Genomic DNA, 12,467 nt, shown 5'->3' with positions numbered 1-12,467 from the left:
ATAAAAAAAAGGATATTACGGATATGATAATAAAAAAAAAGGATATTACGGATATGATAATAAAAAAAAGGATATTACGGATATGATAATAAAAAAAGGATATTACGGATATGATAATAAAAAAAAGGATATTACGGATATGATAATAAAAAAAAGGATATTACTGATATGATAATAAAAAAAAGGATATTACGGATATGATAATAAAAAAAGGATATTACGGATATGATAATAAAAAAAGGATATTACGGATATGATAATAAAAAAAAGGATATTACGGATATGATAATGAATATGTATATATATAACGGATATGATAATGAAAAAAAAAGATATTACGGATATGATAATGAAAAAAAGATATTACGGATATGATAGTGAAAAAAAAGTTATTACGAATATGATAATGAAAAAATAACATATTACGGATATGATAATGAAAAAAAGATATTACGGATATGATAATGAAAAAAAAAGATATTACGGATATGATAATGAAAAGAAAAGATATTACGGATATGATAATGAAAAAAAAGATATTACGGATATGATAATGAAAGAAAAAAAAATTACGGATATGGTATTGAAAAAAAAGATATTACGGATATGATAATGAAAGAAAAGATATTACGGATATGATAATGAAAAAAAAAGATATTACGGATATGATAATGAAAAAATAAGATATTACGGATATGATAATGAAAAAAAAAGATATTACGGATATGATAATGAAAAAAAAGATATTACGGATATGATAATGAAAGAAAAGATATTACGGATATGGTAATGAAAAAAAAGATATTACGGATATGGTAATGAAAAAAAAGATATTACGGATATGATAATGAAAAAAAAGGATATTACGGATATGATAATGAGAAAAAACGATACTTTTGTTATTATTCTAACAAAATGTTCGAAAATCTCCAAATATATTATTTTCCACCGGTTTTCGTATAAAATTTGGAAAATTAAATTTAGTTATTACGATATCTTTTCGTTATTGATCTATTATAAAACTATTAATTTATGAAATCTAATTTTTATAAAACTATAAATAATTTTATCAACATAATGTTGTCTAAATCTTCCATTATAAAACTATTGGATGTAAAGAGCCGTTTCATGAGTCTTGTCTATCTTGGTTTTAAGAGTGTTTCTTATAATTGCAATTGTCAGTGCCGATTCTGTTCCTCGTTCTAGGTGTCCTTTTCGCCGCAATGCTCATGATTTATTGTGCGGACGTAGTTGCTTCTCTATAATTTATTTTCTAAATTTTACTCTCTCGTTTCACGGCTTGATATTTGCAAGGATAACATGTCTATACTTTACGAGTGCGACTTTGGCTTGATATCTGCAAGGAAAAAGTATTTCTTTGGACGTTGAGGTTAGAGATTTGGTTAGGGTTCCAAGTTCTCTAACTTATGAAACTCATTGTAAGCATCATCCGTTTTGATTACCATATAAGGTATAGATCGCATAATAAAGTAGATTCATGAGCCGAATATTGTAATGAAGTAGTGTTACGTTGTGTTTGTATACATCCTCCCCTCTCACCTTCACAAGGGTGTCAACTCTCAGTCTGGCCGACTTGACTCTCTCTGACTGTGACTGTCTAACTTTGAACCCTGTATCAATATATTAGGAATCGCCTTTCTTGATGACGTCAGAGGCGTGGTGAAACAATGTGACTCCCTCACGTTTCAAATTACACGTGCGCTTTACACATGCATCCACACGCCTCTAGTAACAAAGAAATTCCTAAATTGAACTGTATCGCTTTTTAACCTATTTTGTTAATCATTATTTCTAAACTCATATTGTCCATTCTTTTAACTGACATATTTAATATCCAGTTATTTCTAAAAGAACGAACAATCGACTGCATTCCTAAATTAAATATCTATATTTGACATAAATAATTTTTAATTATTTGCGAGAACAACGACAATCGTTCTGCATTCCTAGAATTTCAATATGTATTCTTTAACTTCCTTACTGGGTTCGATCCTAACTTTTCCAAATTTCCTTTTTAACTTATCTAGTTTGCTCTTTTACTTACTGGGGCCTGTCCCTTTTTACATAACATTAGATATCATACCAAAGTAGATTCAAAATGAAAATGACGGAAATGTTTAAGTGAGACACTTTTCTATTAAGGAGGCATGTATAATTATAGGCTTCTTTATATTTCAGCAGATCATTATGGTCGTATTTACAGGTGCTGTAATGTAATCATTACATGTCTATACTCGGGACCCACATGTTATATGCAGACAAAGAAGAATTTGACTCGCTTTTCTTGTTAGTTGAAACAACAGATATTTATTTACAGGTACTTCCAGAATAACGTCTTGTGTCTTGTTCTAAAATCTTCTCGTACTTTAATGTGCTTGACAAGACTGCCGTATCGACCACGTGGTACTGTCTTTGTCCGGCCATGTTTATGACACGTCTTTCCTTGTCGCTGTTGGGCCACGCGTGTAACACACCTACCTCTGTCTTCCTCAGGGTCATGTTTTTCTTTTTGTATAATCTTTCTCTTTTTCGACCGCCTCGCTTTGAAGTCACATCACACACGGCTCGGTCGTTTGCTCACAATTGCTGTTATACGCGCGTCCGCTTTGTTATAGTGCCACCACTATCTCGGCACCGTACCTTAAAGACTCGGCCACTTTGATGCTTTGTTCTTTTTGTGCCGGTTGAGGCGTATACATTTATGAACTGTACATCGTTGTTTGGACACCCTTCTTCTTCGTATTATTTGTAATCTTCGGACTACTGGTCTCATCTTGAATGTTATTTTTTCACAACGTTTCAGTCGATATAACCTCCGACCTTCAAAAAGGAGGTTGGAGGTTCTGTTGTGAAAATAACAAATAACATTCAAGATGAGAAGAATAGTCCAAAGATTCCAAATAATACGAATAACCAACCCTCATCTCAAAAATTCAGAAACGTCACATTCTTCCTGATCTAACACATGCAATGGAGTGTCCTTACAATTATTGCTATTAATGCAATTTTCCTGTTCCCTCTGGCTTTATCTGATGAATTTCAAGTATTTATGTATTATTTATGTCTCTCTCAGATTCCTCACGTTTTTTTAACGAACATGTGGCTGGTTAGCGTTACTTGATTATGTGGGTTCGTTTCTGCATTCGAAGATTTTCCTAAGGATTTCAGTTGCTTTCACTATTGTTATGCGTTTTCTAGTCTCATTCTTATCTTTGATTGTAAGTTTTTTGGGACTTTTCCTGATGCTCTTTTAATTGTGTCATAGTGATTTTCTTCGTATTCTGTATTCATTCCAGTTTTTTGACAGTTTTTTTTTCGCATTCCAGTTTTTTGACAGTTTTTTTTGTTTCGTTTTTTTTTTTTTTAACTCTTTTGTCTATTGGGACGAGAAAATTACGATTTGGTAGTTATTTCCCCCCTCTTCTTTTACTATTATCACATCCGGTCTTCAGGCTTGGAAAAGTTTCTGTTTTTATTTCACTGTCTCAGCGGATTTGTGCTTTTCATTTTAAATTATATCTCGACTATGTGTTTGCACTATTTCTTTGTATACTCAAAGAGCATGTGTTTGCATAGTTTTGAGTCGTTATATTTTCTACGTAGTTGTGTGTGTTAATTGGGGGGGGGGCTACTTTGCTGCATTCAGTTATGTAATTTACAGTTTCCTCTCTTTATCTAGAGAATTATGGTTTTCTAGTGTTTTGTCTATTTTAAATTTGACAATGTTCGTTTCGATCGCATTGTTTTGTGTGGATGTCAGTAGACTTTTCCAATATTGACGCTACTTCTATTGATTGGACAGAGTATTTATATGATAACGTAGTTCATATGCCTCGTTCTAGCGCGACCTGTTCATTTTATTGTTGACGTTTTCTTCTAATGAGTATCAATCGATTAATTTTTTTACATGAAATACGTTTTTATGTGAAACCCATTAATTGTACAAAAGAATTATAAACTCGTTGACCACAAAATGAATATATACATATAATCAGTTTAAACACGGAATAAACAACTGTGGAATCTTTATATTCGTACACAGCATGTGATCTTCTAGCAGTGTGATTATCTGAAGATCAATCAATCGCTATGCAAATATTTTTATTGATTTTTAATTTCAGTTTAACTTTCCGCTCCTTTCCCCCCCTCTATCTCTTATATATATGATTAGCAGGGCGCCCGGCATTGTCCGCTCGTAAAATACGCTTAAATATGGTATTTTGATTAATACGGGTTTCGTATTTATTATTATATTATATTGGACTCAATAAAAAATGCTTTAGAAAGGTTTAAAATAAAAAAAAAGACTTGTGCGCCATCGCCGAGAATCGAAACAAACGTTTTGCTTACGATTTATTTTGTCCTCTGCCGTTAGTGACTGAGCTGTTAAGACATGTTTGCTGCAAGGCTAAAAATTAAAACATGAACCAATAGCTACTACGTTATGCATGCATATTCGTAATGCCAGCGTCCGAATTTCACCTGGCTAATTTCACTCTTTTTTTTTTTAATTTTCACACTTTTGTAAATATAAAGTTTCGCATGGGTTCAATATATTATTCATGAAATTTCATGTCTGTAGACCAAAAACTCTAAGAGGTGTTTGGTAGGCAAAATTTTTTAAACAAATATATATATATATATATATATATATATATATATATATATATATATACGTATGCATAATATATATGGAAAGAGTTTTGTGTTTCCTATAAACTTTTTGCGTAAATATTACGCAAGTGTAAATCATATAGAATATCTGCATGGATATAATTACACGTAATAGTTAACTAAACGTGATCATCTCATAAGAAAATCGAAAAAACTTATAAGGAATTAATTAAAATGAATGTTTAAAGTAATATGCAAATTAGCTAGATATTTTGCTAGAGAATGCAGTTCCACAACCCATATATAAGAAAATTGTATTTCTTTTTAAATAAACAGAAAAAAAAAAAGCCTCACATTAAAAACGACCTCGTGTTACTTTTTGCTTTTGTGGGGAAGCAAAGAAATACCAAAAGAAAAAAGGCTTGCCTTTTTTCTTTTTTCTTTCTTGGACTTAGAGCCAAGATCAAAGTGTAGTATGTATTCTGATACTACACTTAAGTTCATTTGTCCTTGGTCAATGGAATGGAAACCCTCTATACTGAGACAAATATTATTTTTGGTCCCGACCCTTTTTCCCTTCTTTTGGAAAGCTGGTTACCCCACCCTACACACACACACACACACACACACACACACACACACACACACATTAAAAACGACCTTGTGTCACATTTTGCTTTCGTGGGGAAGCAAATAAATACAAATGGAAAAAAAAAGGTTTTAATATAAATATCAATATACAAAAAAAAGAGTGTAAAATATGAGAGAGAGAAAAATTTATGACAAAATAAATATAGGTGTATATGAATTTATTTGACAGTTCCATAAGGAAAAACATCACATAAAAAGAAGGCTTATAAATACTTTTTATACCTAGGCATTTCGAAACCTAATACTGACAGATAAGGTCATATATATGTATATTTTTATTTTGTCTAAAATTTCTTTTTGTTATGCTCCACCCTCAAATATTGACTTTCATATATCATGATAGATTCTTATATAAAAAATGGGGTTGTACGGATTATTCAGCAGGTAATCTGCCTAATCGGCCACTTTGCCGGTAATCGGCAAATCTTCCGGTTAATCGACCGATTATTTATGTTTCGCATTATTAAATTTAAATCATTTAATCACTGCCAAGTGACCCATCAGATAGCTTCCACACATTAACATAGTAACTGCTAATTTAACTCAACATTTGTTAAGTGTTTGGCTACTATTATGGCTTTTTGACCTTATTAAATAAAATTACAAAATACAATTTCTAATTCTTAAATGAATATAATAAAAAATTAGACAAGAAAAAGAAATTACAAACCAACTACAAAGTACAAATTGTAATTCTTCAAGTGAATAACTATAAGATGAAGTTCTGCACCTGCTGCTGCTCTACTGCCTCTTCTAATCTAGCTGTTTGCCTCCTCTGCTCTCATAATCTCCTCAGTATTTAAAATTGAATACTTTTAAATTGTAATGTAGAAACACGACGCAGCCTGTTCCTTATAGGTTCATACACATTACCACCTGTACTAAAGTGCCTCTCACCCTCCAAGATGAAGGTGGTGCGCTTAAATATTTTACTCAACAGTGGTAAGGTCTCCTGTGTCTACTTCCACCACTAAAACGAATCATCACCTCTTGCGAGTAGTTTTAAAGCTATGTAATGGCCAGGTTCTTTTGTGCATTTAACCGTAAGGGATTTACTCCTTTTGAGTTTAGATTGTGATTCTTGTATTTCTGTTGTAGTTGCAGTTTCCAGGTTCAACTCAGCTTCTACCTGCTCTAAGTTTTGATTTGTTACAGTGGGCTTATTTGAAGCTACTTCATCAAACAGGCTTGAAAGATATTCAGTTTTACTTTCACTTTGATCTTCTTGACCCTCAACAGAGTTTGAAGAAGTGTAAGCTGCTGATTCTGCTTCATTATCATCAGTAGAAAGTAGAAGATGTAGAATCCAATTCTTAGTGTTTTCCATGTCATTCTTTTGAAATTTTAATTTTAATCTTGGATCTAGGAAAGTAGAGACACAAGTTTTGTATCATCTAGATAGAATAAAAATCTTGTTTCCATTGATTCATTGAATTGTTCAACAGTGGTAAGGATTCCACTAAAGTCAGGAATATCGGAATTAGATTGCACAGCTTTTGAAAGAAATAACATCAAAGCTAAAATTGATATGGTTGAAGTTCTGTAATTTGCTTCTTTCGTGATTTCTTCAAATGAACTCGGTAACTGAATATTTTTTCAAACAAGCCCCATTGATATGGGGGCTTATGGTTAAGGTAGGAATCTTAACAACAGCACACGTTACAAGAGCTTTTCTTAATTTATTTTCAGGATATAATATGTTGAATTCCACCATGTGATCACATCTTGAATGAGGTTGCATTTCCAAATTAAGCTGATCCTGTATTTCAGTTAATTTACTAATTGCTAATAGAAAGCGATTAAACTGAGAAACTGTATTTCTGTTAAATGATGTAATGGTTGTCTTCACAGCCTGAGTTACAATGTATGATAGTTATTCTAAATCACATTCTCTGACATTAGCAACTATATATTTCTTAATCCTGCATGACTAAGAAAATTTTATTGAAGATTTTATACTCATCAAGAATATTGTGCAATTCTTCACTTATTATTGCACCTGTATGTGCACCAAGGAATGAGGCCACTCTAAGCACAGCTCTAAGTCATTTGAAAACCAATGAACAGTCAAACTCTGAAAAGGAGCATTATCTGTTGTAGCTGTCCAAATGTCTTTAGTTCATGAAATGCTACTAATTTTAGCATGAAACTGTTGAATTTTTGTATTACTTTTGTAAATATATCGAAAACTATTTTGTAGTGAAGTACGTTTTTGTTAGAATGCTGTAATTTGGACAAAGTTTTGCAACAGGCTTATTAAATCCAATGTTACAGAATATGGTTTAATCTCAACAGCAATCATTTTTCTTCTCTGATAATGGATCTCTTGTGACCTGTGATCATTAATATCCCTAATTTTCTTTTGGGCCAATATTGATTCAATAGTAGTTTTATGTTTTGTTGAAGGCTCATAGTTGCTGCCACTTGTTCCTGGAATGTCTGTCCTTGAATATTCATTGTGCTTCCTTTTTTTATTTGCAACTTTTGCTTCTTTTGGACGAACCTTTTGTAAGATGGTTTAACATATTAGTCGTTGTAAAAGTTTTTGATGATTTGCCACCTTTTGATGTGATGGTTTGACATAACTTGCAAGCAGCTGTATTTTTATTCTTGAGATTGACATGAAAATACTTCCAGTTGTTGTCCTAATATTTAGTTAATTTTTTACCTATTTAAATTACTTATATCTGATATCTAATTAGTAATTTATCTCGATAAAATATACATTATCTTAACCAGAAAAATAATAAAATATATGTAATGGTAGCAAGAGTCCGAAAACGAGGAATAATAGTAGGATGAAGAATGCTTTATTTTCGGTTTGCACATCATCACAATTCACTGTACAATGCCTCAACATGAAAACTGAAAGATGAAGTAATAATTTTCTTTGACAGTGATTTGAAGTAAAAAAAGAATATTGATAACTCGATATGGCGAGAGAGGAGGGAAATTGTTCACATGCTTTCATCTATTTGCCTCAAATTCAGTGCAGTTGTAAAAATCTATGTTAACAGCGCGTCATTGAAATGCACATCCGGTCTAACTCTGCTACCTCTCGATGCATGGTTAAAATGATGTTTTTTTATAACGCCCTACTGCTCCGTCACTACAATCCTCTTGATGGACTTTACGTTTCTAAAAAAAAAATTTTTTTTCTCTCTTTTAGGATTTCGGAATTGTCATTATTTTCGATCACAATCGTAAACATAGAGTAGAAAAACAACTGCTGAAATAGATTCGTCAATACTCATAGACATGTTAATCAAGTAGAATAAAATATAATTCTAGGCAACGCTGGGTCGGGTCAGCTAGTTATTAATAACATTGTATTTTGGTACAAAATAAACTAAAACTGATATACTGTAAAAGGAACACAGCAAACATATGAAATAATCTGTATTTCGGCACAAATTAATCTAAAATGTGTTGATATGCCGTATCTCAAAAGTTATTTGAAGCTATAAGAACAGACAAGACTAATCAATATTAAGAAGTATACCATTTATATCTGTCTTGTTAGCTAATTTGTGACGTAATTTTCAATACAAATCGAAAAGTTTATTTGCATAATATATTCCTTTCGGGCTAAGATCTACATATTGGCATTCTTCCACGTAGTTTTTTTTTTTTTCTTTAGGTACGTGTGAGGGTGGCGAGAGTTTCTGCTGATTAACTCTATCGGTCGATAATCAATAGATAACAAAACAGCTTCGCATCATTGCAAATAATTCGCACAAAACTGAATCAAGCACGATTAGCTGACAGGCAAGAATAGTGACAGGAAAGCATGGCCAAGAGAAGCGGATATACTTCAGATGCGTACGTTTAACGATTAAGATACCATTTCAAAATTAAACATGATAGACATCTAATATTTAATATTTCAAAATTAAACGTGATAGACATCTAATATTCAATATTTCAAAATTAAACATGATAGACATCTAATATTCAATATTTCAAAATTAAACATGATAGACATCTAATATTTAATATTTCAAAATTCAACATGATAGACATCTAATATTCAATATTTCAAAATTAAACATGATAGACATCTAATATTCAATATTTCAAAATTAAACATGATAGACATCTAATATTCAATATTTCAAAATTAAACATGATAGATATCTAATATCTCAGTAAATGCCATCAGCATTTCCCTTTAATAACACCTAATAATGTTAAAAGATACTTTAGTTCTGGGACTGAGTTATGATTTGAAAAAATATCTGGTTTAATTATTTGGGCGTGATCGGATTTTTATTTGTTTTCAACTGTTTCACGAATGCGCATTCGCGGCCATGGAACATGACAGCTTTTTTATGTTAAGAATAAGAAGGTTTAAAACACTTTGTAACGATCGTATCATATGGTCTAATGGTTATCGTACTATATATTTCATAAAATATGCACGCATTTCATACTATATAAATATATAAAAACAATTGTTAATGACAAATTTAATATAATCTATCTTGATTGTAATGCATCTCCGGTCTAACTCTGCCACTCCTGGATACACGATTAGAATGATTCTTTTGTAACGCCATCCTGCTCCGTCTCTACAATCCTCTTGATGGACTTCACGTTTCTAAAAAATGTTTTTAGGTTTTCGTTTCGATCTCAGCTCGAGTATTATGTTACTTACAAGAAGTGAACTGTTTAGAAAATAAAACATAATACTCGTATACACATGTCTCGGTTTCTTTTCGTTTCTCTTTTTTTATTTTTCTTTGTTATTTTGTTTTTATAAAGGAATTTAATTTTACGTTTAATGCCCACGGTATTTTTGTTTATAATAAATAAGGATTCTGCATTAATTAGAATATAATATTTATGTGTAATTTATGACCGGGCAACGCCGGGCGACATGCTATTATGATATATAATATAGCTAATCTATAATATAAATTTCACCTGACTAGTTCTTTGTATGTATGTATGCCTAAAACTTTTGACAGATGTCATGGATTTTCACGAAGCCGGTATCATTTTGAAGCTCGACCCTTTGGACGAAAAATATCGAATAATTGGATAAATACGTTAATTCCTTCACCCTCACTTTTCTACCGGGAGGGGTCGCTTTTTTCGCTGATATTTTCGAAAGTCTTGCCCTAATTTAAACCTACGTCACTTCCGGTTTGGCGATGGGCGCAACAACAAACATGTCACTTTTTTTTATCACATTCTTTTCCTTCTTCGCGGTACGAGTTCGAACCTGCCTGCCTACTACCACTTTTTTTTTTTTTTTTTTGCTCAACACACACCTCAAAGCACCCGGGCAACGCCGCGCACCCATGGTAGTATAATAGATAGTATAGCTAAACAACTCTATAATTCTCTTAGCTATTACATCACTTTATTTTTATGAAGCATAAAAAATCGGACACAATTACATTTCTGTAATTAAATTCGGTTTTAAAACCGAGAATCCACTTCTTTAACTAACAAAAAAAAAAAAATTCAACAAAATTAAAAGCAATTTTTTTTTTATTCCCGATATAAAATTTGTTTAAATTTAAATTCAAAATCTTAAGTTTAGAATACAACGCAGATTTTTTAGTATAAAAACAAAACATTTAAAAACCAAATTTTCCGCGGTTATGATGCCTTCGTCAGGTTTAAAATCAGTTTAAGCTTGCACTGTAAAAAGAGTCCTCTATACCATACCATGAGGTGAATGCAACAATCACTATATTGGTGAAACTCAACGGCCTCTCAGCAAAAAAAAAAAAAAAAAATATTTATGAACATAACACATCTGTTAAACCCGGTGATTGCATACGCTTGAATTTAATCCGTTTTAACATCGCTGATGCCTTAGTCGTCAAATACACAACAAAACATACCACGTAGACGGCTTGGAGAAGCAACTTTGATTGCACGTCCTAGAGATATCTAGTATTAATCAACATCCTGGTGTCTTTTAAATTTACACTTCGACAAAAACATAATTGTTGACAACGATATTCTAATAGACAAGCGTTCAGTTGATGTTTTACTGAAGAAAATTCCACCTCCACGCAAATTCTACCCAACACACATATTTTAGTCTCTCTTTTCAAATCCAGACATGAACAAACACCTATCTAGCCTACCACCTAACTCCCTATCTTTTGTAGTAATCCAGGTCTACAGAACTCTACTTCGCAGTTCTACATCCATCTATGATGTGTTTATTCTTTTATTCGCTTAAGACATTATGCTTACCTCATATGCCCGCAGCTACGCCATTATATTCTTTCTCACTATACTTACTTCTTATACACCGTTTTCTTCTGCCTGCGTTGCTTGCCAGCTCCTATCATGTCCCCTTCCAAGTATCTCATACTCTGGCTTGTTCACGTGGTATTCCGACTCCTCTCTCATACCGTCAATATCTTTATGCATGAGTTTTTTTTTATCTTGACTAAACCAGGCGAAATATTGATCTCTTCGCACAAGCCTTTATGTTGGGTTTATTTTTGTTCTTTACAGATTTTCCGTTTCATTCTCCGTTGGAGATATATATATATATATATATATATATATATATATAACTACTTCATTTATTCGCATAAATTTAATATACGAAAGTATAGATTTATGCGTAAACTTTAAGTATTTACTTCAAAAGTGCTCAATACGTAGGTAGAGCTAGTTAGTAATTTATATATATTTTATAAATTACTATATATACACTTGTGCCCGATATTATTCATACCCCTCGGATCTTTGAGATTTCTATAAGAATATTGCTCAAACCAGAAGGTAGACAATATTAAAGGGATTTCAAACAATAAATCAAGCATAAGCATTTAATTTAAACTCAACAAATAAATAAATTATGCAAGTTTGAAACATTATACAAAGAAAAACAATAATGGCACTAGTTCAAAATTATTCATACCTCTCTTACTAATAGTCAATAGCATGCCCTTTATTCTTAATAACTGCCTGTAACCGTTTGGGATATTTATCAACAAGGTTTTTACAAGTATCAACACTGATTTTTGACCATTCTTCAATGCAGTAGTTCTCCAAATCCCTCAAATTTCTAGGTTTCCGCTTTTTAACCTCAGTTTTCAATATGTGCCAGAGGTTTTCGATAGGATTCAGGTCGGGACTCTGGCTAGGCCATTCCAAAACATTAATTTGATTATCCTCAAACCATTTCTTGACTATTTTGGCAG

The sequence above is a fragment of the Euprymna scolopes genome, chromosome 11 (assembly GCF_053919585.1).
Source record: "Euprymna scolopes isolate OS-2025 chromosome 11, ASM5391958v1, whole genome shotgun sequence".
Lineage (NCBI taxonomy): Eukaryota > Metazoa > Mollusca > Cephalopoda > Sepiida > Sepiolidae > Euprymna > Euprymna scolopes.
Note: the sequence above shows the minus strand (reverse complement) of the source record.